This window comes from Bos indicus x Bos taurus, chromosome 4, assembly GCF_003369695.1.
Source record: "Bos indicus x Bos taurus breed Angus x Brahman F1 hybrid chromosome 4, Bos_hybrid_MaternalHap_v2.0, whole genome shotgun sequence".
NCBI lineage: Eukaryota > Metazoa > Chordata > Mammalia > Artiodactyla > Bovidae > Bos > Bos indicus x Bos taurus.
Window position 1 is genome coordinate 83,614,108 of NC_040079.1, and position 25,105 is coordinate 83,639,212.

At 35.8% G+C, this 25,105-nt stretch overlaps 1 protein-coding gene across 1 annotated transcript in view; it reads right to left on the reverse strand.

Annotated features, from left to right (window-relative positions):
- The window catches only part of SEMA3A (semaphorin 3A), a 549,604-nt gene extending 524,813 nt beyond the window's left edge, over positions 1 to 24,791 (reverse strand). Inside the window, exon 1 of the mRNA XM_027539841.1 lies at positions 24,401 to 24,791. The gene's annotated coding sequence lies outside the window, so the exon portion shown is untranslated. The remainder of the gene's footprint in view (positions 1 to 24,400) is intronic.
- Between the last annotated feature and the right edge of the window lie 314 nt (positions 24,792 to 25,105).

Genomic DNA, 25,105 nt, shown 5'->3' on the forward strand with positions numbered 1-25,105 from the left:
ACAAATAAATGGTCAAAATTGAAGAAATATTTATGAAAAAGCTTTAACCCGGACAGGTTAGAAGTAATTATTATAAAATTTCAAATACAAATAGGCTGAGCTGAAAAGCACGGCACATGTGTCTTAAAAGTAATTACGTGGTTTATGTATTGATATTTTGAAAAGTAAACTTTCTATCCCCTCTAGGAAAAGGAAAATGTGGATGTGTATCTGAATGATGTAATATTACTTCCTGTCTTTGGGAGACCTTTGCTCTTGTTAGTGCTGCTATCCCATTCTGCTACATCCCTGTAATCTTTAAAGAATGTTTTTGGTCATGGGCCTTCACCTTCCAGTGATTTCATCCAGATACAGTTTCCATAGGATTTACTGGTTTAAACAGAAGAAAAGAGTAGACCATCTGAACAAAATAAAATGTCACCATTAAATTGGTTTTTGTAGCTTAAGGTACAGGGTAATGACATTTCTCCAGCAGCTGCTTTCAGTTGGATTTAAAGTTTAGAAAAAGCTTTGTATCTGATACAAACTAATAAAGCACAGGTTACCTTACTTCCTTCTTTTGTGTCCCCAAACGTAAGGAAGGCTTTTGTGCTTTTACATGGTAACTGGTGATTATTAGGAATAATAGTATTTTGTTGTTGTTAATCTAAATGATTGCCCACATGTGCTAAATGGGATATGTGTGAAAAGTGCTTTTAAAAGATGTAAAAGCATTTTTCTAATAAATATGGCTGTAACTTGGTTCAATTTGTATGACTTCCCACATTGCTTTTATATGGTAGTTTAACTACTTATGTAAAATGAGATGTCTTAGTGATAAATCTGTTGTTATTACCAAGAGGCAAGTTCTTCATATAATCACAGTAACTAATTTTATTTCCCAACCATGCTGATATGTGTTCTATTCATAAAGAATATAGACTAAAGAAAAATATGAACTTAAAAATAATTGGAAATAACAGTTATCTGTGCTATTACTCTTTTCAAATTGTTAATGAAATAAAGAGTAAAATGAAACAAAAACATTAATAGTTTAAACAAAAAGCATAAAATCTTTCATTATGTTTTAGACTAGTGCAATGACCAAATATTCACCAATTACTAAATTTACTGCTAGATAATCTAATAAAGAATGGGAAGAAGAGAAAAAAATCATTCAGAGATTCCTTAAGTGCTTCGGATTCCTGTATGGTTATAACTCATAAAGAGGTCATAAATCCTCTATTGTTTCTGTTGTCAGAAGTTTCAAGGTCTAAATTAACTAAGGAGAATTGCTTTACTTATAAACAAGGTCCTTAATAATCCTCATTTTTATTTTTCTTTAATTTGCTAAACTTGTGTTCCTAATCAAAACTACATTTTATTTTATATTATAACTAGGCTATGTGACAAAGTATTTGAGGAGAAATAAATGATCTTGTAGTCAATAGAAGATAGCAAGAATTATGAAATATTGCTAGAAAATAAAATAATAATAAAAAAATTAAAAAAACAAACACTAAAGAAGGTGAGAACACGGAAGAATACATACTAGGCCTTGCTGGATGGTCCTCACCCTGCGCTGAGACAGTGAGTTAACTTAAGGAAAAAGTATAATGAATTTAGAAATGAGACCGTCAGTTATTGCTAAAAACCTGAGGCTTCCATACAGCTAAGAGTTAACAGTTACTTATGTATAGTACAGAGCCAAGTTTATACACAAATCCCAGAACTTCTCCTCCAATTATCTTTTAATTTTGTGATGTTTCTTAGCAATATTCCTTAGCAGAAACTCTACAAAGAATCCAAGGGGATAAGAGTAGGCCTGTCCCAATCTTGCCCCCATTCAACCATTCGGCTGCCTGAGTGACATTTGAATTGTTTCTCCTTCAAGACGGTACTTGATATCTTTTTTTAAATAATTGGATTTCATATATAAAATTATTTGGGTCAGTGGGAAAAATAGATTATGATTCTCTACTGGCTAGCAAACAGTAAAGACAGAACACTTAGAGCAGACAGAGGAAGAAAAAAAAAAAATGAGAGAGAGAAATCTCTTGTTTACCAGGCCTTTCAACAAGTAAGTAGAGACACTAAAATGGGGAATTATGATATGTTAGTCATGTTTTCCAGCAAAAACTCTGAAGTTCAAAACCAGCAATAGACACACACACAAAAAGCTTCCTTAAGCTCAACAGACACTGGGATGAAACCATTTTCTCTATCTTTTGTGATGTTTCTTTTCTGTTCCGAGCCATGAGCCATAAAATGTTAACACTTGTGAGTGGCCTTGCAAGCAAAATGATATTAAACTGTATGGGTGCATGTTTTTTCCCAGAAATATCTTTTTTTTAGAAATCAGAGTGACTTCTTGACCCAATATCATTTTAAAATAATAACATTTTTCTGACTCAACATATTTATATCTCTTTTATTAAGCAGATATATAACGTTTTAAAGGAGTGCAAGGAAATCCCCAAAGGAGGATCTTTAGGTGTCTTTTTCTGTATGAGATTTTTAATAAAATGTTGGAATAGTTGCTCTATATCTCATTTTTCCACGGCACAAAGGAATAAATAGATGCAGAAAGAATCAAAAGACCTTGACATCTACGGTAATGTTAAAAAAGCAAAGCTTAGATTTGTAGGACAATAATTCCAGTCTTTCGAGGGATAAAAATAGATTGTGTTAGCAACCTACCCCAAAGGCTTTATATCCTCATGGGAGAGAGAGAATGAAAGTGTTATGAAACCTAGACCTGGAATTGCTAGAGTGCAACAAAATCCCCAATTCCCGCAGCCAAAAAGAGATAGTCTAAACCATCCATATTTCCGAACATTTTTTTTTCCACCCTGGTTTCTAGGGAAACATGCGTTTATACCTACAGCTGACTTGGGAAATCCTTTTTTTAGATCTCTGGTTCCAATAAAAATGTGCTGCTTCTAATTGTGAACAACACATTAGGAATACTGGTCCTTCAAATCATCTGACTCACAAATTTTTGTTCCCTCAGTAGCTTAGGTTAATGCCCAGGATCATTATTAATTGTACTGACTTGACACTGATCTCTAACTAAATTTAATAGAGTTTTAAGAGACTAACTCAATGAACAGTAGTAGATGGCTCTGGGGATTACTTCACTTCAAATTGAGTGCCCAGTCTATAAAAAAAAAAAAAATTAATATTTATGGCTGCACTAGAAAAAAGGCATATGTGAATATATATGTGTGCTTATATATCCATGGAAGTAAAATCAAGAGAAATGGAACATATTTCAAAATTGAAGAAACAATAGCTGAGAGTCAAAAATCAGTTACAAAGAAAAACACAAGTTTTACTGTCCTATTACCCTATACAAACATGTTTCAGGAACAGGCAGAAATTTGAGGAAGACTTTGGACTTAGATGCGATTTGAATCTGGGATAAGGAGGAGTTAAAGTAAACATCTACACACTAAAGGCGAGGAAATCTTAGGAAACATCTTAATTATTTGAGAAATAGGTTCAAACTCTTGGCATTTTTACTGGTCATTAACCACTGGTGTTTGTTATTTTAACCTATATTTTGCTTGTCTTTTATCCCATCAAATTCTCATCTTTTTCAGATAAAACTACCCCTATCCCTCCATTTTTACCAGATAAGACATTCAATGTTTGTCAAACAAAATAACTTTAAATTCTTTAGAGCTAAACAAAAATCTTTCAAAAACAAATACATGTGCCAAAACAGATCACATAATATAGTAAGGGGTAAAGCAATATTCTGCTCTTAAACTTTTACCATAATGTACTTTACCACATTATGTCAGGGGAATATCAGCACACTAAACCAAGGCTACAGATAAAGTCATATCAGTAGGTTTTAAGACTGGAAAAGGGAAATCTCAAACACAGTAAAACATGGACATTCACAAAGTAAAGTAGTACTCCAACCCTAAATGGCAGATAACATAATTAGCAACAGCTTTTAAAATTGCTTAAGTTCAGAGTGACGCACATATCCTTGGTAACACATCCAGTGACGGTGAGAGTGGCAGTAAGAAGGATATTGTATATGGTATATCAGTGCTACAAAACTGGCCTTTGGAGTTAGGCAGGTCTGGGTTTGAATCTCAGCTCTACCACTAACTCTAGACACCAACCTAAATAATTTACTTAGTCTCTTTGAATCATCACGTATGTTTTCTTCATGAAGATACTGCTTGGGTTTAAAACAAAAACAACAACAAAAAAGAAACTATGCAGATACACACAAAGATTACATTAACAAACTATATACAGAGTTAAACAGAGTACCCAATACTTATTAAATGTTTCCTCCCTCTTACTCCCTTTGAAAGTTTTAATATTTCTATGTGTAATCACTTTATTTTCCATAATATTAACTTACAAAGGAATAAGATTATAGGAACAAAAGAAATGGAAAACATTAAAATGCCATCCATGAATAAATCTTAGTATTATATATTTGTCAAATGGAATACATGTTGTAATTACCATGAAAATGGATGGATAAAAATATCCAATCATTCAGTCAGTGAAGACACTAAGGAAAGCATTTAAATTAATAAATGTGAGCCCTAATACTATGAGAATTATCTTAAAACACTCGTTCTAAGGGGAAATTTTTACATTAAAAAAGTTAAAAAGAAAAGTATAATTAAAAACACTATACTAAGGCACGAATGAATCCTACTTCTGTTTTCCATACCTATATTGAAGGAAGAATCCAGATGCCTGAGACTCACAGTTCCTGATCTTATTGAAGACCTGGTACAGTTCAACACCAGACAAAGCTGTGTATGTTACATCATTGCAACAACGGCACTCAGTCTCATCTGTTAGCAAGTGGGAAAGTCCTAACTCTCTTTCTTTACCTCTTGGCTTCCTTGGAAAAAAATTTCTTTCAGATTTCTCTGACTACAACATAATATTAAAAATGATATAATTAGAAAAAAGCAAATGAGCTAAACCTGAACTTTCCTTGCTAATAGAATCAGCCTTCCCATATTTTAAATGAAAAAAATAGATGAAAGATATAAATTGTGCATATGCCAAAAATAGCACCATGCAGAAACTGCACCAAGAGGGCCTTTCTGTATGGTGAAGGCGATCACTGAGACAAGTGAACCTAAAGCTGTTTCAGTCACTCAGTTGTGTCCTACTCTCTGCGACCCCATGGACTGCAGCACACCAGACTTCCCTGTCGATCACCAATTCCTGGAGCCTACTCAAATTCATGTCCATCGCATCGGTGATACCATTCAACCGTCTCATCTTCTGTCATCCCTTTCTCCTCCCACCTTCAATCTTTCCTAGCATCAGGGTCTTTTCTAACGAGTCGGTTCTTCAAATCAGGTGACCAAAGTCTTGGAGTTTCAGCTTCAGCATCAGTCCTTCCAATGAATATTCAGAACTGATTTCCTTTAGGATTGACTGGTTAGATCTCCTTGCAGTCCAAGGGACTCTCAAGAGTCTTCTCCAACACCACAGTTCAAAAGCATCAATTCTTCAGCGCTCAGCTTTCTTTATAGTCCAACTCTCACATCCATACATGACTACTGGAAAAACCATAGCTTTGACTAGATGAACTTTTGTTGGTAAAGCAATGTCTCTGCTTTTTAATATGCTGTCTAGGTTGGTCATAGCTTTTCTTCCAAGGATCAAGCGTCTTTTAATTTCATGGGTGCAGTCACAATCTGCAGTGATTTTGGAGCCAAATAAATAAATAAATAAATAAAGTCTTTCACTGTTTCCAGTGTCTCCCCATCTATTTGCCATGAAATGATGGGACTGGATGCCATGATTTTGTTTTCTGAATGTTGATCTTAGATTTCTGACAAAATGTGGTCCACTGTAGAAGGGAATGGCAAACCACTTCAGTATTCTTGCCTTGAGAACCTCATGAACAGTATGAAAAGGCCACAAGATAGGACACTGAATGATGAACTCTCCAGGTTGGTAGGCGCCCAATATGTTCCTGGAGAAGAGTGGAGATTTAACTCCAGAAAGAATGAAGAGATGGGGCCAAAGCAAAAAAAAAAACCACCCAGTTGTGGTTGTGACGGGTGATGGAAGCAAGGTCTGATGGTGTAAAGAGCAATATTGCATAGGAACCTGGAATGTTAGGTCCATGAATCAAGGCAAATTGGAAGTAGTCAAACAGGAGATGGCATTTTAGGAATCAGTGAACTAAAATGGACAATGCATGACTTTAACTCAGATGACCATTATATCTACTACTGTGGGCAAGAATCCCTTAGAAGAAATGGAGTAGCCATCTTAGTCAACAAAAGAGTTCAAAATGCAGTACTTGGATGCAATCTCAAAAATGACAGAATGGTCTCTGTTCATTTCCAAGGCAAACCATTGAATATCACCATAATCCAAGTCTATGCCCCAACCAGTAATGCTGAAGAAGCTGAAGTTGAATGGTTCTATGAAGACCTACAAGACCTTCTAGAACTAACACGCAAAAAAATGTCTTCTTCATTATAGAGGACTGGAATGCAAAAGTAGGAAGCCAAAAGCTACCTGGAATAAAAGGTAAATTTGGCTTTGGAGTACAAAGCAAAGCAGGTCAAAGTTAGCAGAGTTCTGCCAAGAGAACACACTGGTCATAGCAAACACCCTCTTCCAACAACACAAGAGAAGACTCTACACATGGACATCACCAGATGGTCAATACCGAAATCAGACTGATTATATTCCTTGCAGCCAAAGATGGAGAAGCTCTATACAGTCAACCAAAACAAGACTGGGAGCTGACTGTGGCCCAGATCATGAACTCCTTATTGCCAAATTCAGACTTAAATTGAAGAAAGTAGGGAAAACCACTGGGCCATTCAGGTATGACCTAAATCAAATCAGGTATGACCCTTACCATCATACAGTGGAAGTGGCAAATAGATTCAAGGAATTAGATCTGATAGACAGAGTGCCTGAAGAACTATGGATGGAGGTTAAGAACATTACACAGGAGGCAGTGATCAAGACCATCCCCAAGAAAAAGAAATGCAAAAAGGCAAAATGGTTGTCTGACTAGACCTTACAAATAGCTGAGAAAGGAAGAGAAGCTAAAGGCAAAGGAGAAAGGGAAAGAGATTGACCCATGTGAATGCAGAGTTCCAAAGAATAGCAAGGAGAGTTAAGAAAGTCTTTCTCAGTGATCAACGCAAAGAAATAGAGGAAAACAATAGAATGGGAAACACTAGAGATCTATTCAAGAAAATTAGAGACAACAGGAAACATTTCATGCAAAGATGAGCACAATAAAGGATAGAAATGATTTCCCAGATTGTGAAAGGACTACAGGAAGCACAGGTGAGAAATTCTGCTCCCTGCTCAGACTGCATAGAATTCTGGGCCTGGTGGGGTGGGTGGGTGGTGTACTTTCCTCCTCTAACAGTTATGCTGACTGCTCTTTTTTTCCAGAGAAGTATTAAAAATCATTTTGAAATGAGTACAACTATTCCTCTTTGTAGCAGCTTTTACACTTGATAGTGTTATCTTGTAGGTAGGTATAATAAGGTATACGACCTTTTTCCTCCTCAGGAGGGTGAGAACTGGTGCATACAGAACCCGAAGGAGAGAAGAGAGCTGAATTATTACTATTTGGCACTTACATAGTTTCCTCTGAAGGGTGCAAAGCACATCATAAAATGCTAATTAATAGCCAGTGTTTTTCAGCAAATCCCTAGGTAGGGCAAGTATAGGTGATGATCCCTACACCTGCACGTTTACCCTGGGGGGAAAAGCCCCGTCCATGACAAAAAATTGAGAAAAAAGTACAAAGGACCAGTGGGAATGAATGTTTATACTGGGTCAGGAGAACTGTCCCTCTGTTTAAAGGAATCAGAGAGCATTGGAGAAATGTGAGAAGTTTAAAAAAATGAGAAGAGACTGGAAAGAGAGGCAAAATCTTTAACAGCACAAGAGAATGAAATAAAGAGGATGAGGAAAAAACAGTGAAACATCTGTGACATCATTTTTCTTTCAGAAGGCCTCAGATGGGCTCAAGGCGCCAGAGTTCTCACCCCCACCCCCAGGAGTGCTGCGTCCCAGGAGTGTTGCGGGGGCCGGGCAGCGAGGTATAGCCCCTTTCACACTCCCTGGTTAAAGTGTATTTTGATAATACACATTCAATTGGAGATTTATTTTGCAACGAGTTGTTAGAGAGGCAGAAATTGTTTTTGCAGTTGGTTTGCTTTTTATATCTGCTGTGTGTTTGTTTGTTCATTTGGTGCAAGGGTGTCTGTGCATGTGATGAGTTGTTATACTGTTTCTTGTCATTGGTTTTAGAGTGATGGTTGGTGTGTTGACTTCTTGTCTTAAGGTTGAAAAACCCATATGAAACAGATGCCATTTTCTTAAATTCCTTCCTACTTAATGTTTAAAAAAATATCAAGTGAGAAAATGCAGTCACATAGATGTTGAAACAGACTTCACTGGGCTGGGCAGGACACTCTGACCTAACTCTTTTACAGATAAAATCAAATGAATTTCAAGTACAGTTTTAAGGAAGAAAATTCACATGACATGCAACCTGGTGGTTTAGTTGGGAAGTAGGAAGGAAAGATCCCTATTTATTTTCTTTTCCTCAGTATTTGATAAGTAATTAGAGTTGAACAAATATTTTGTTAGCTGATGGGTGATATGCACAGAAATATGGATTTACTTACACAACTCCTGATTACCTGGGCACTCATTCCTCTTCTCACTTGAAACACAAGGGTCAAAGCAAAACAGCTCTCCTCCCTATTCCTCCTTATAGAATAGCCTCTACCTTTGTAGTTTTCTCTAAAATGCTTCAGCATTAATCTTATCGGCTGCTTTGCTCTCCTGATAAGAATATCTCCAGTTTTAATACAAATCTAGGTTAAAATTCATTTTGGAAGAGCATGAAAATAAAGTCAACCTTATGGAAAATTTAAGAATCTTTTCAAAAATAAGAAAAAAAGAAAAGTGAGTTACAAAAATAATGTTTTAAATATGTTGCAGCTACTCAAATGTAGAGCTAACATTTAGAGCTAATAATCAGTAGAGTGATAAACTTTGAAGTTAAGCTTTATTAAATTAGTCAGTGTTTAATCAGAATAATTAATTTATTCAACAAATAATATGAATGTCTAATATATGCAAGGCATTGAGGTGCCCAAGTTAAAAGATAAACATAACAAATATAAAAATTCTGTCTTTTATTAATACTGGGTAAACTGATTTTCTATTTAAATATTCATCTATTAAATTATTACAATCTCGTGTTTCTCATGCAAACTAACAAATACCCCAAAAAGTGATACATTAAAAGCATAGAAAATAATTTACATTTTTTATAATCCAGACTTTAAACTGCTCCTGAGAACCCAATGTAAGACATTAACATCTTGATGTCCAGATAGTTTAATTTGCACTTAATAGTGTTATCATAAACTTAACTATTTCTTATAACTTAGGGACATGGCTACCATTACTACTTATTCCTAACCAAGTTCTATAGGAAGAAAAATTAAGAACATTTTAGTCAGTTTTCCAGTATCCAGCCTCTATGACAGCATTTAATATTCAATTCATCTTAAAGAAACTTGTATTATTCCTAGTTGTCCCTCTGCAAGCAAAAAGCATTATAGAACAGTAACTGCTGTTTGTAAAAATAAAATAACTAAAAAATACATCCCACATATGTTTACAATACTGATTCAATAACAGAAATGACAAAAAATGCACTTGAAGTAACAAGGTTCCTCAAGTAATGTTACTAAAAGAATAAATGTATGCATTGGAAAGGTCTACAAAGATGGACAGAAATTTACTTCCAGTTATTTGCTCAAGGTCAGAGCTAAATCTGCATATATTTTTCATTACATTGTGTCAAAACAATGTTAATGTATACAGATATGTCTAAGCTATATATAGTGACATGGGAATATGAAAGCTATTAAATATAAAACAAAACAGCTTATTGCTACAGCCTTAGGATCTTATACCTGTAAGAGCATCCTCTGGGTCATGAATGAACAAATGACAAAAATGCTCAGAGTGAAGTAAACATATGGAGAGTAAAGTCTATGAAAGCTATTGATTAATTCTCAAAACGCATGGTCAGTATTGGATTGGGTTTGCCTTTGTGGAGCTCCTTCAGACTCTCCGGCCAAGTCTCCCTCTCACTATCACCTTCTTTCTCAGGTAACTGTAAATTCCAAGGGAACTGCTAACCAGTTGATGTTGAGGTAACATCCTTCTAGAGTTGAAGTCATAGTGTTACACTGGCTTGTTTTTCCAATGAGATTTCACATTCATAAAATGTGCCTTGAAATGCAGTTGTAAAGGAGACCCTACTCTGCCCTCAGTTGCTCACACATCCTAGTATCAGTTCCCTCTGGGACTTGCAGCAAAACTGAGCACTTTTGCAAATCTAAAAATAATCAGTCCATTAGTATCAAGTTGCTTTCCTGAATACAGCAAGGTGCTCTTTGTGCCTCCTTCAGCCCCAGCCACCATCCTAAGATGTATTACGTTCAGAATACAATGAGAACTTCTCTGACTTATTGTTTTCCTTTTAAGACTGAAGCTGTAAAACAAAACTGCATATAAAATTACATACAAAACTTTTTGCAAATTTGTAACATTATTTTACTACATTTATAAGGGTTGTGAATGTATATCTTGGCAAAAATAAAGCCACAATATAAAACAAACACAATGAATTGGAATACATTAATTAACACAACATTTTCTTTCCAATAACAATTATTGCTATTATACATACTTCTCCTGAGACACCCAAAAGAGAAAATATAAATTTTGCAGACTACAAAGGATTGTGAAAATGGGTGCTATTATTTCAACAGTATTGGTTATATCTATAAACAAGAAAACTTCCAAGAACAAATTTAAAGCATTGTTTTTAAAGAAAAAATTCCATTTAGCCTTCTCTTGGTTATTATCTGAAATTGGATAGAATATATTTCAGGCAGTCATTATTCTTGAAATAACTGGTTATTTTTCCATGTCTGGAGTTAATACTAAATAAGATTTTAGCAAGAACTATAGGAAAAGTTTATTTATTTTTTCATAAATTTATAGGTTTTTAGAAAGTGATATGACACTGCAGTGATTATAAACCTTATAAGTGGTTCATTTAAAAAAAGCATTGTTTTGTCTTTTTCTCAAATATATACTAACAAGCTCCTCAAAATAATTTTCCAATTTTGAATCTTTGAACACCTGGAAAATAAATTACTATCTAGGCAAAGAAATGGAGTCAAATGTTCTCTTTCAAATATGTTTTTATAGCCACTCACAGAACAATAAAAGCATTCTACTAAGATTCTTTTCCATGCTACAAAAATGCATTCAGGGGGTCTGCTTTGGGGGATTGTAAAGGGAGAAACCTGGGGTGCTTTAAGGTTAATGGACAGTGATTAAGGTTAATGGCTGAGTGCTTAAGGTTAAGTGCTATATTTACATAGCTGCCAATTCTCTTAAAAAAAGTCTTCATGTCTATCAATCAGTTCCAGCTAATAGCCAATTAAACAGAAAATGAAGCATAGAGAATGAAGGTAAAGACCCTTCAATCTACATTTACGGAGCAGAATTGCCCATTCTCTATCAAGAATTTAGTGAACACCTACTTTGTCATGACAGTGTAGCACATAGAAGCCATGGCCTGTGTCCATGAAGTTTATCCTCTAGCAGGGAATGGAACCAGATATGGAAATATGAAGTTCTCAGTACAAAGAGCTATAAAGTAAATGACACAGGTAATACATGTTATGGCCTTCCCTGGTGGCACAGTGGTAAAAAACCCATCAGCCAATGTGGGAGATGCAAGTTCATTCCCTGGGTTGGGAATTCCATGGACAGAGGAGCCTGGTGGGCTACAGTCCATGGGACTGCAAAAGAATCAGACATGAATTATCAACTAAACAACAACAACAACAATGAAGATACATGTTACAAAATTCAAAGCAGGAAGGTATACTACCGAGCAGAAGATAAAGAGTGCATGAACAATTTAGCACTAATATTAATAAGTAAAGTTCAATAGATAAAAATACTCCTTTTGAGTGGGGCCCTCCTGAGTACAAATGCCTTTCCTTGTTCACTGTTTCTTATTTGTAGGAAAAAGGTTTCCGCCCCCTAGACCATCCCTGAGTTTCACCAAAGGACCAACTCAAACAGTTTCTAAGAAGTAAGGGAAGGCAAAAACAAAGAGAAGCAATCAAGAAACAGTGCAAAGAAGAAAACAGGATCCTGGTTCCTCCTCAAGGAATATATGTAACAATGAGTTTTACTGAGGAAGTAAGGCCACCTCTTCACTCTACAAACTACACAAGAGACAACTCTACATATGGACATCACCAGATGGTCAATATCGAAATCAGACTGATTATATTCTTTACAGCCAAAGATAGAGAAGCTCTATACAGGCAGCAAAAATAAGACTGAGGGCTGACTGTGGCTCAGATCATGAACTCCTCATTGCAAAATTCAGTTAAACCGAAGAAAGTAAGGAAAAACACTAGGCCATTCAATATGATCCAAGTCAAATCCCTTATGATTATACAGTGGAAGTGACAAGAAGAGGTGGCAAGATACACAGAACTATACAAAAAGAGATTAATAACCCAGATAACCACGATGGTGTGATCACTCCCCTAGGGCCAGATATCCTGGAGTGCAAATTCAAGTGGTACTTAGAAAGCATCAGTACAAACAAAGCTAGTGGAGGTGATGGGATTCCAGCTGAACTATTTCAAATCCTAAAAGATGATGTTGTTAAAGTGCTGCACTACATGTGCTAGCAAAATTGGAAAACTCAGCAGTGGCCATAGAACTGGGAAAGGTCAAATTTCATTTCAATCCCGAAGACTAGGAATGCCTAAGAATGCTCCAGCTGTTGCACAATTGTACTCATTTTACATGGTAGCAAGGTAATGCTCAAAATTCTTCAAGCTATACTTAAATAGTGTGTCAACTGAGAACTTCCAGATGTTCAAGGTGGATTTAGAAAAGGCAGAGGAACCAGAGATCAAACTGCCAACATCCTTTGGATCGTAGAAAAAGCAAGAGAATTCCAGAAAAGCATCTACTTCTGCTTCATTGACTATGCTAAAGCCTTTGACTGTGTGGATCACAACAAACCGTGGAAAATTCTTCAAGAGATAGGAATATGAGACCACCTGACCTGCCTCCTGAGAAATCTGTGTGCAGGTCAAGAAGCAACAGTTAGAACTGGACATGGAGCAATGGACTGGTTCAAAATTGGGAAAGGACATCAAGACTGGATATTGTCACCCTGCTTATTTAACTTCTATGCAGAGTACATCATGAGAAACGCTGGGCTGGAAGAAGCACAAGCTGGAATCAAGATTGCTGGGAGAAATATCAATAACTTAAGATATACAGATGATACCACCCTAATGGCAGTAAGTAAAGAGGACCAGAAAGCCTCTTGATGAAGGCAAAAGAGGAGAGTAAGAAAGCTGGCTTAAAACTCAGCATTCAAAAAACAAAGATCTTGGCATCCGGTCCCATCATTCACAGCAAATTTTGGGGGAAACAATGGAAATAATGACAGACTTTATTTTCTTAGGCTCCAAAATCACTGTGGATGATAACTGTAGCCATGGAATTAAAAGACGCTTACTCCTTGGAAGAAAAGCTATGACAAACCTAGACAGCATATTAAAGAGCCGAGACACTGCTTTGCCGACAAAAGTCCATATAGTCAAAGCTATGGTTTTTTCAGTTGTCATGTATTTATGTGAGAGTTGAAAGAAGGCTGAGTATGGAAGAATTGATGCTTTTGAACTGTGGTCTCTGAGAAAACCCTTGAAAGTCCTTTGGACAGAAAAGAGTCAAACCAGTCAATCCTAAAGAAGATCAATCCTAAAAAAAAGTACTGATGCTGAAGCTGAAGTTCCAATACTTCAGCTTCAGCCACCTGATGTGAAGAGTTGAGTCATTAGAATAGACTCTGATCTGTAAAAGACTGAAGGCAGTGGGAGAAGGGGATGACAAAGATAGTTGGATGGCAACACCGACACTATGGACAGGAGTTTGAGCAAATTCCAGGAGATAGTGAAGGACTGGGAAGCCTGGTGTGCTGCAGTCCATGGGGTTGCAAAGAATCAAACATGACTGAATGACTGAATAACAACAAAAGTCCCTACCCAGGTGGGGATGGTAACTTCAGACTCAGCTCATGTTTCCTGGAACATGGCCCTGTTACCCTCACCACCAACCAATCAGAAGAATGTCACAGACTCTGCAGCCCTCAGCCCAAATTTTGTATGTTAAAAAATGCTTCCCTAAAAACCATCAGAGATTTTGTGTCTTTTGAGCTTAGCTACCCAATCCCCTTGCTTGGCCCTACAATAAGCCTCGGCTCCTAACTTCAACTTTTGGTTTATTTCATTTCACTGTGCATCAGGCACACAGACTTGTATTTGGCAAAGCTTTGCAGTTCTTTTTACATGGAAACTCTCAAGATCAGTTTAAAGCAAGACAGCAATAACAACAAAAATGACTAGAGACAATAACTTCAGCACACTAACTTCGATTTCTATTTAAACTTACTTAGATGAGGCACAACTGAAAAGTTTAGGCTAGTGTAAGGCTCTGAAGTATCCGGCAGTTATCCAAGGCAAACTCCATCACTAACCTCTGAATGACAACATGATTAATTACATAAATGAAGTTTACTAAAACAAGATTAATGTTCATCTCCGCAGTAGCCACTGGCAACATTGAGCAGCCTCACTTTCACTCAATTAGCAACATTCAGACAGAGTATATTGTATTTTTTAAATTTTTTTTCACTCCCCCTGTATTTCCAACTGATTTTGAAATATATGCTAGGGATGGAGAATGTGGGGGTTAGGGGCTAAGGAGGAACCCTTGGAATGGTACAGAAGGTGAAAAATAGACTCTTACATACGCATAGTCATTAAAAGTAAATTTGAAGATTTCTCGTAAAGAATATTTTCATTCAATAAGTTTCTTCCCCCTTGGTTAACTTCAGAATTTTAGAAAGTGTTAGTCACTCTGTCATCTCCAACTCTTTGTGACCCCATGGATTATAGCCTGCCAGACTCCTCCGTCCATGGAATTCTCCAGGCAAGAATACTGGAGTGGGTAGCCATTCTCTTCTCCAGGGGATTTTCCCAATCCAGAGATTGAACCTGGGTCTCCTGCATTGCAGGCAGATTCTCTACCGACTCAGCCACTAGGGAAGCCCCAAAATGTTTAGGGCGTGAACTTAAATCAGACAAAAGTAAAGGAGAACCAAAAACTGACACTGAATTATAGCAGATCTTGATCTCCTGATAGTGGGGGTTTTGGTCAGGAAACAGCTTCCTGGGTCAGGGCCTGCCTGAGGCAGAAGGTCACTCAGAGGTGGAATGGAAGGGTGCTCAGCCCTGTTTCTGAAATTCAAGAATTTGTGAATTTTTCTGAAGCTAAAACATTAGAGACCCTTTTTGAATTAGAGCCAAGCTTTTAATAAAATGTAAACACCTCGGAAAGGGTGAAATTTTATTAATTAGAGGTATCCAAACTGTACTTTCAATCTGCTGTGTCTGTGTAAATTGGCTAGCTGTCATTACTACACCAGTGGAATGAGTGCTTTGATTTAGGAGTTACCAGGAGGAGGACAATGAATAACGATAGCTAGCCGAAGAATAAAGGCTATTTTGGAGCATAGAGATCGTTGAACTGAAAACTGTGCTTTGGGCACAAGTTCAGGTTCTGCAGAAACTGGAAATCTGAAGATTTTGAAGCCCCAAATTAAGAGAGTTGATATTAAAACTTAATATTTCAAATAAAAAACGCAATGAATAGAAAAAACATGTAACAGAAATTCTGTACACATCTGAGAAATTTTCTAAAGATTTATAATTTTGATTTCAAAAAGGAATATGAAATAATAATACATTTTCATATTTCTTTAAGAAATAGCATCCTTAATATGGTTTCATGTTTTTTTTCTTATTATACATAATTAAAGATAAATTATGTTAACTATTTTCAGCTAATTACATTGTACCACCTCCATTTGATTATGATGTCTACGGCTTGACAGAATAAAAAATTATCTTTAATAGAAAAAAGCCAAATTATCATCTATTTAAAGTCTAAGAAATGCATTTGAATTCCTTAATTCATGATAAGCACTTAACAGAAGCTAGCTAGCAAAATTAACTGAATCAATGCCCTCATTTTTTAACATTCAAGTAACTTGAGGATATTTAATTACTCAAGACTTTATTAATTCAGTCAAGATTGACCAAGTCCTTTAAAATGTATCATAAAAATAAACTTTAAAAATCAACATATATGTTTGTAAGAGTAATTTTTTCACGAAAAGTTTACTGTTAAATTATGTTTTATGTACTACTATTGATTAATGTTAAATATCATAAATGAAGTAATATATATGAAAAATATTAAAAATTAGTCATAAGAGGAACTATATACATCATCTATTTCAAACTTTTTGTTTTATGGTTGAAATTTTTGAGGTAGTGTAATTAAAGACATGACCATGGTCATACTGTTAATTTGAACTTATGGCAAGTAAAACCTATGAACTTTTGGTAAATTATCTACACATTATAAGACAATGTACACACATTTTATAATAACTGTATAGTTAATATCTGTTCCTAAACAGTAAACTAATGGATTCAACCTGAATGCATATAGTTTCTTAGCATTCATTTACTTAAGTATCACTATTTAAACTTCTTAGTAGTACTTTTAAAATCCAGTAATTAACACTGACAACCACAGTAATAAAAGTACTCAAGATGCTCTAAAACTGTCCAACCCATAGTCCTTTCAGATAAAAATAGCTGGAGTTAATTCTTAAATGCTAATGATTATGTTATAGGAACTCAAAAGATATCATCTGCTCGTTACACTGCTTCCTTCCTGCCACTTCACATCCTTCCCCAAAGGCATGTTTACCTCATGTGTGGTCACATATAACGTTACCACTGTGGCCACAGCTGATGTGCCATGATGGGCCCTATTAGCCTCTTCCCATGTCAAAAGTGTTTCTCCAGAACTATTATAGTATACTGAGCTCTGGAAGCAATTCTATGCCTATCTCATATAAAGCCTTGTTTATATTAAGCAGCTATATAATTGACTCTGAGTTTTAGTCCGTCAAAGTGTAGTCTTTACCTTTCTAATTTAGTCAAATATAAAGGACACAAAAATTCCTCAGATATTTTAATTAATGAATCTAGACATTTTTCAACCCTTCAAAATTGGTTGGTGTGTATGTGTGTATAGTGTTTAAAGTTTACAGAGAAGGCAGAAATGCTTAAAATGTTTTAGAAACAAAACCAAAACAACAAATGACATCAGGTCTCTGCAATAACTGGAACCATAAAGTGAGGTATGCTTTTGTAGACAGGATAGACATATGCAATACTACTCCTTAAACTGGGGACTTCCCAGGCGGCAAAGTGATAAAGAATCCACCTGCCAATGCAGGAAGATACAAGAGACCCAGGGTCTATTCCTTTTTGGGAAGATACCTTGGAGTGGGAAATATCAAACAGCTCCACTATTCTCGCCTGGAAAATTCCGTGAACAGAGGAGTCTGGTGAGTTACAGTTCATGGGGTCACAAAGAGTTGGAAATGACTGAGCAACTGAGCACACATACGATCCTTAAATTAATCTTCTCAAACTTCACATTATCTACCTGTGGATAAAGGACTAACAACATGCTTTCCCCTTTTTCATGACAATTTGATCTTTTATGAACTGTTTAGCTCTATTCTTCTGATAAAAATTATAATCACTAGAAAAATTTTACCCATGGTAAAAATGAGCCATCTTCAATTGTAAACACTTTTTTCAATTATCTACTTTCTTTCATTACTTATTCAAAATTGGGCAAGGAAGGGACACATTAAGAAATGACAATAATCGAATATGAATTCTTCATTAAATTTACAATTTGGAAAAAGGTTTGAGAATGCTTGTTGTTTGGCCCAGGAAATAATTATTTATTTAAACTTACTGTTAAGTGTAACTCAGATTCAGATACAAGTTTTCTGATTAAACATCATTGAAATATATTTTAATCAAAGGGAGAAGATAAATATTAAGCTTTCTGTGATATAAAAATTACATCAAACATATAGTGCTGCACTACATACAAAATCCTTTTAAAAGCCTGGTAGTCTTGTGTGAAGCCTCATATGTATGATTTGTGCCTTTTCATATGTTTTTGTCATATGATAAAATTTCAAAATTCTTCCTGGAAACTTTACAAAGAACTTTGCAAAATTCTTCCACATGTAAATCACCAAAATGTCACATCATGCACATTCTCCACATTTGGAAAATGAACTACAAATTGTCAAAAACAGTATCTCACCCCAGTGTTTTACTTCACATTCAGTGACCCACTTATGCAGAATTTTAGATTTATAATTGAGTCAAGTGTAATTAAAATGCTAAAATGTATACACACAATTAATAGCATAGGTTTAGTCTAGGGAGAATAAACTCTAGAATGATTGAAAATACTATTTATTGGGAAAATGATTATCTAGCATGTAAAATTTAAGCATATCAGCACATCTGGCCAGAAACAGAGTCAAAAACCTCAAACTTCTAATAGTAATACCAATAGAAAACTAATCATCTCTTTCTGCTATTCATCCAGATTTGAATGTACAATATTAAGGAATAAAACAAAATGAAGTTGTCTGCTAATTAGATGTCTCTGAATTCTTGAGTTAGTCACACCTGCAACTTTTACTTTAAACATAAGCCTATCAGGAAGCCTACAGACAGAGCTTTAACATATTTAAAATATTTTAACAAAACATACTTTAAACATAGAGCTATGATAAATAGTACTTTATTACAAAATGAAAACTTCATGTCCTGCTCAAAATAGGTTACAGGTTTCAATGGGCCTAAAATGAAGAGAATATGTATTGCTAAGCAGGAACAGAAACCAAGAACTCTTGGATATTGGCTACAGAAATAGAAACAAGGTGGCCAGGAGTCTGACAGGTGTAGGAAAACTGGGAATGAGAACCCTTCATAGAAAAGGAAGGATCATGAGTTGAGTTGTAGTTGATTGCTGTCTTGGGATTCAGGATGTATGAAGCTGGGGAAGTGAGTAGAGATGGCCAACCACCACCTTAAGGAAATCAATCCTAAACATTTATTGGAGGGACTGATTCTGAGGCTGAAGTTCCAAAACTTTGGCCACCTGATGCGAAGAGCCAACTCATTGGAAAAGACCCTGATGCTGGGAAAGATTGAAGGAGGGAGGAGAAGGGGACAAAAGGGGATGAGATGGCTTGATGGCATCACCAACTCAATGGACGTGAATTTGAGCAAACTCCAGGGGATGGTGAAGGACAGGGAAACCTAGCATGCTGCAGTCCACAGGGTCACAAACTATTGGACATGACTGAGTAACTGAACAATAGCCAACCACCAGATATAGGTGGAACTGTCCACCAGCACAAAGTATGACCTAAGTATTTCCAATATTTCCCAGAACATGAACCAGTAATACTCAGCATCAGAAATAATTGTGAACTGGTGCCCTGGAGTAAGGTTGGGAATGGGTCAAGTAAAGAGTTGGGATAGGGGATAGGAAGGCTCTCCCACTCAAGCTGAGTCTACAAATAAAAGCAGCTTCTGGATAATTCAAAAAGGATTTATGAGGATCAGATTAACTTCAAGGACCTAGGCTGTTGATTTCTTTGAGTAATGATAATGACAGAAGAAGTCTTTGACTGCTGTTTTTTAAGTAATCATTAATCCTCAAGGTATTTAGAACTTTCAGATCTTGTCACCGTGGATTAATTTTTCTAAGATCTTAAGATTAATTTGAAAAAAAAAATGATGTTTTTCTTTTTCTTTTGTATAATAGTTTATGGTTTTATATATGCCAATCATATTTAAGAATCTTTTTCAAATACCTTTTATCAAAACCAAAAGGATATGTGAGAATTATAGTAACATATCTACCTACTTTTTCAGAAAAAAATGGGCAGAGGTTGTTAACATTTTAAAGGCATTTCCTCATGTTCATTTCATTTGCCTTGCCTAAATCTACTTGTGTTTATAAAAGAAACTAATGTTTGGCTTAAAAATTTAATAATACGGACTTGAAAAAATCTTTTTAAACTGAATATTCTGATTTTATCAGGGGGTGAATACATGTCTATAACGATACAAGTTTTGTTATGAAATAGAGCATTTTTATAAAAAATATTTTGGTTTTGGTCTCTCTACTCTCAATACTCTCAAGAAATACTCTCAATCATATTGATGAATGTCTGTCTTAGGGAGAAAGTGTTTTGCTGATAGAGAAACCACAGATGCAGGCCCTTGGAAAATCTGTATATGAAGTGAAAATTTTCAGATATGTGCTTTCCAAGCTGTGTTCTCATGACAAAAAAAAAATATATATATATATATATACACACATATATATATATCCACAGATAAGGAAAAATCCAATTAGCATTTTATCTTTAAAAAGAAAAATAAATATCCAGGTGTTCCTATTGAATAACTGAGGCCTAAAAATCTCTGAGGGTAAGTAACTTAGAGCTGTTATTTTTCAGTGTCTTGGAGGGGGGAATGTGTTTTGGTGACTCTCTTTGGAGGTCACTGTGATTAGAGTCACCTCTGAAAGTCAACAGTGGTTGGAAACAGTGGTCAACAGTGGTTGGAGATACCCTCCGGAAACAAACTCTTCTCAGAGACTCAGTATTAATAGGAATGGAAATTTGGCAACTGAGTAAGAGTGAATGGATCAGTTCTTCCCCAAATGTCTAGGGTGTAAATGCAACTCCTTCTTTACCTATAATAAAAAACTATGACAAGTAGTAGCATCTATAAGTGCTGAATGAGTGATGTAACTTGAAGTGAGTTCATGCTTATTGGCATTTAATTATTTAAATTGTTTGATTGGATGTTATTTCCATTTATAAATCCCTTTCATTGAGCAGTCCTTTTAAAGTGATCATAGATGAAATTAGCTGTACTGAAAATGAAGTCACTTTTTAGAGAAGTAAAGTCCAGTGGTTGGAGGAGACATTTGTCCATGGAGGAAGTTAATTTGAGCCCAAGTTCCACTACCTACTAGCTGTGTGACACTGGCCAAGTCCTTAAACCACTCTATTTTTATATTTATAAACATGAATAGAAACTACCTGGTTTGGTATGCTCTAAGAACTAAATAAATAATGTGCACAAAATGCTCAGAACAGTGTCTGGTTCCTTGAGGAATTCCCAACTCATGTTATTCATTAGTACCCTATCTGGAAGTAGGTGGCTTCCAATTCAGAGCAAAAAATAGAACCCTGAATAGAACAGTATGTGGAAGATACAGCTGCAATCATTGATAAGGCAGGAGGACATCTAGGATGTACTGTGTCCATTATAAAGTCAACTACACTGTTTCCTCCTTGATTGATCATTGAAATTGGATTGTATTTTTTCCTACAATTTCTGCCTTGATATGTAATATAGTTCCTTTATTATGAGTGAAAATAGAGTTATTAAATCCTGTAATTGCTGATTTAAGGTTAAAAAAAGTTATTTAAAGCAGAATATTCCTTAGAATAAGTTGATGTATTCCTGTGATTGCTAAAAAATTTCCTCCAAGCATATAGAATTTTCACATCTAATATATATCTATATATACTCACATTATTTGTATTACTTAATTAGTCATTACAATCTTGAAAACACACACAGATAAAGCCACAGGGACACAAAACACATAGTTAAATGAAAAGAAATGGTCCTTATTTAAGGACCATCTAATTTGTGAATTCACAAGTTTTAACATGGTATTTATTAGCAAAACACAGTTCCCTTTAAAAGCATTTTTTTAAAATTGGACTTTACCATAATGCTTTCTAGCAGAAATCTTAATTGGAATAGTTATAACTAAGCCACCATTATAAGCTTTAGATGACTAAAGTACTTCTCTGAGGAGGTCACCACGTTTATACTGTCTTCAATTCCATTTAGCTATAGTCTTCAGTAAATTTCACTATTGCTGACATAAAATTATCAGCAGAAGTGACGCATTTATATTCACTTTCTAACATATAGTTAGCACTGAAACATAATAAATCTTAGGTAAAAATATCAAACTCTTCCTCTGTCACTCCATCTTCACCCCCAGAGTGCCTCTTAAAGTTTATTAAATTAACTGAAATTGAAGCAAAGGTTATATATATTCTATTTAATGAATAAAATTCTCATTCATCATCCTATGCCCTCAATAATTGGTTTGACTTTTTCATTTAATTATTATTTTTTATATGAACTAAAGATACTAACCAATGTGTTGCTATCATATATCAACTATGAAGGCTTCCCTGGTGGCTCAGAGGTTAAAGCGTCTGCCTGCAATGCGGGAGACCTGGGTTCAATCCCTGGGTCAGAAAGATCCCCTGGAGAAGGAAATGGCAACCCACTCCAGTATTCTTGCCTGGAGAATCCCATGGAAGGAGGAGCCTGGTGGGCTACAGTCCACAGGGTTGCAAAGAGTCGGACACGACTGAGCGACTTCACTTTCACTTTCATGAAGTTTTTTTAAAAAGTGTGGTATAGTTCCACTTGATTTTTATTACACTTTGAAAGGCAAATGAAGTAAATCAAGAAGAAACAAATCTAAATGCAGTGCTGAAGTGAGATCCAGCCATTCAAACTGGCTTCCTATTAATCACATAGCTGACCTTTCATTAAGGGGCACTTGTTGGAGTCATTGACACGGTTACAGCATTCACATGTGCGAACTGTACTCTGTGGTATTCATGTTCTGGCGAAGGCACAGTGAAATTAGATTCTCTCCCTGTAGGGGGTAGACATTGACCGCTATTCAATGCCAACAATTGTCGGTTAAAGTATTTCATGAAGGATGACTTTTAAACTGCGTTTACTCCACCATCAGTAATGTCAAATGCAATTGTTAAAGAAATATATTTAACTATTGGTAATTAATTAAACCTTTCATAGCAGCAACTTTATCCAAGGTAAATCATTTCTGAAAATACACAAAGGAGTCATCAGGATTCTACCGTCATGGCTTTTAAACCATCAATTTTATGATGTCCATCTATAATAGTTAGAAAACAAAAACAAAACAGCAGCCAGTGGGGAATTATTTAAACAATGCAACAATGTTTTATCTAGTTTCACTTGTCTATGTACCTTATGCATGTGAAATGTCTTTTGGGATGACAATGCATTCCAGACAAATTTTTTAAATAAAAAAATGCCTAAATTAAGAAAATAAGATAAAACCTCAAAAGGCTACAAATAGATACGATGTGCTGAGAGTTTTTATTGTATCCTCTTTTAACATGATCATCTTTGTGCAGTATTTGATGGACTGCATTTGGGAATCATAACTGGAATCTTTGTCAGGGCGTATGTCCCATGTGCTTATTTCCTACATGGAACATCATACATGTAAACAGCAAACACATTCTTTCACATTGGTTGACATTCCACCTGAAAAGTCCACCACAGTTAGCCTGTTAACACAATTCAGGATATATGGTATAATAGTAAAAAGACTCCCCATAGCCAAGTAAAACTTGGAGTAGGGGGCTCAAGGAACGGGGCTGTGCTTAGATCAAATCTGAATTTCAAGTTCAAACATAGTTTAATGGTGAATCGAAAGTTGTAAATGCAAAGTAAGCGCAATGTGAAGGCTGCTTGAAACCAAGCATGAAAGATGAAAAAGTCAAAGTTGAGATTTGCCACATCTGGTTTTAATATCTTTTCTTATGCTATTAGACAAATGACCTTTTGTTTTGTTTTGTTTTAAAAATTCATTATCATTGTCATGGCTGCTACAGCTTAATACTGTTTTTAGAATTTTTAAGATGACTTCTTTGGTAAGGGACCAAGCTATAGAATGCATTTAAGAAAAATTACAAGCATATTTCTCCCATTAATGTTTGATTAGTGATGTAACCAAATAGCTATGTGTAAAAGTTGAAATCCATCTTCAAGAAGAGTATGTGCCTTCTTAAATAATTATTTTCCTATTCTTAGAACTATGACAAAACACTTGCCCATCATCATTTGACAGCAATAAAGGACATTTCATCCAGAAACAGAGGGTAGTATGCTAGGTTACAGGATTGAATTAGCAATATGATTAGCACCACATTTCAGTTCCAAGACTTTCTGAATGAGGAAGTTACTTGCGGAGTCTAAGCTTCAGTGACAGTGCCAAGGCACTGTTGCAAAATGAAACCGGAGGAAATCCACAGGGTTATCAACACAGGTTTTTTTGCTAGTTCACTTTTGCACAGTCTTCAGAGGATTCCCTGAGAGTAAACATCCCTAATTAATTCCCAAATAAAAGAAGGAAAGATAAATTTTCCACTTACTTCATTTGCTGTCCTTTGTCCGCACGCTGAAATGAAAGGGTGGTTCTGCCGATCCTTACCTAGCTCCAGGTTGCCCTCCGGATTAGGCATAAACGTGAGCGGTGAGAAGCACGTTGACTTTGTAACTGTACAAGGAGCAGCCCATCGCGCTGCTGCCTGAGAGCCGGTCAGGACAAAGTGCTAAACTTCAGCCCGAGAGCACAGCATCTATTACCCCTGAGGCTCTACCATTTCACCTACACCTGGGCGGATCTATCAAGCTTCATCTCTATTAGAGCTATTTGACTCTGTGGTTTAAGAGGCAGAAGGAAAAAAAAAAAAAAAGAGGCTTGCCGTTGTCACACTTGTTTCCTATTAAAGAGCCTTACGGTGGATTGAGTAATTGTGTACGAAGGTAGTCTGGCTGGCAGATGTGTGCAGCCCCAGCGGAGCACTAGATTCAAGGCAGATGGGTTGTACCAGGGCGCAAACAACATTGAAAGAGAGAGAGGCGTGATTAAAACAGCAGGCCTCTGTTTTATAGTGCTGGAAGTGGGGTAGCCTTAAAGCTCCTGGGAACTGGAGTTCCCCAAATGGCAGTGCTCTATAGCATGGAAAACAATAAATCCAATAAAAAAGAAAGATATTTGAGCAACGAAAGTTATAAAGATATTTATAATATTCACTTTAACTATTAATGAAGAATTAAATGAAGGACCCCTCCCC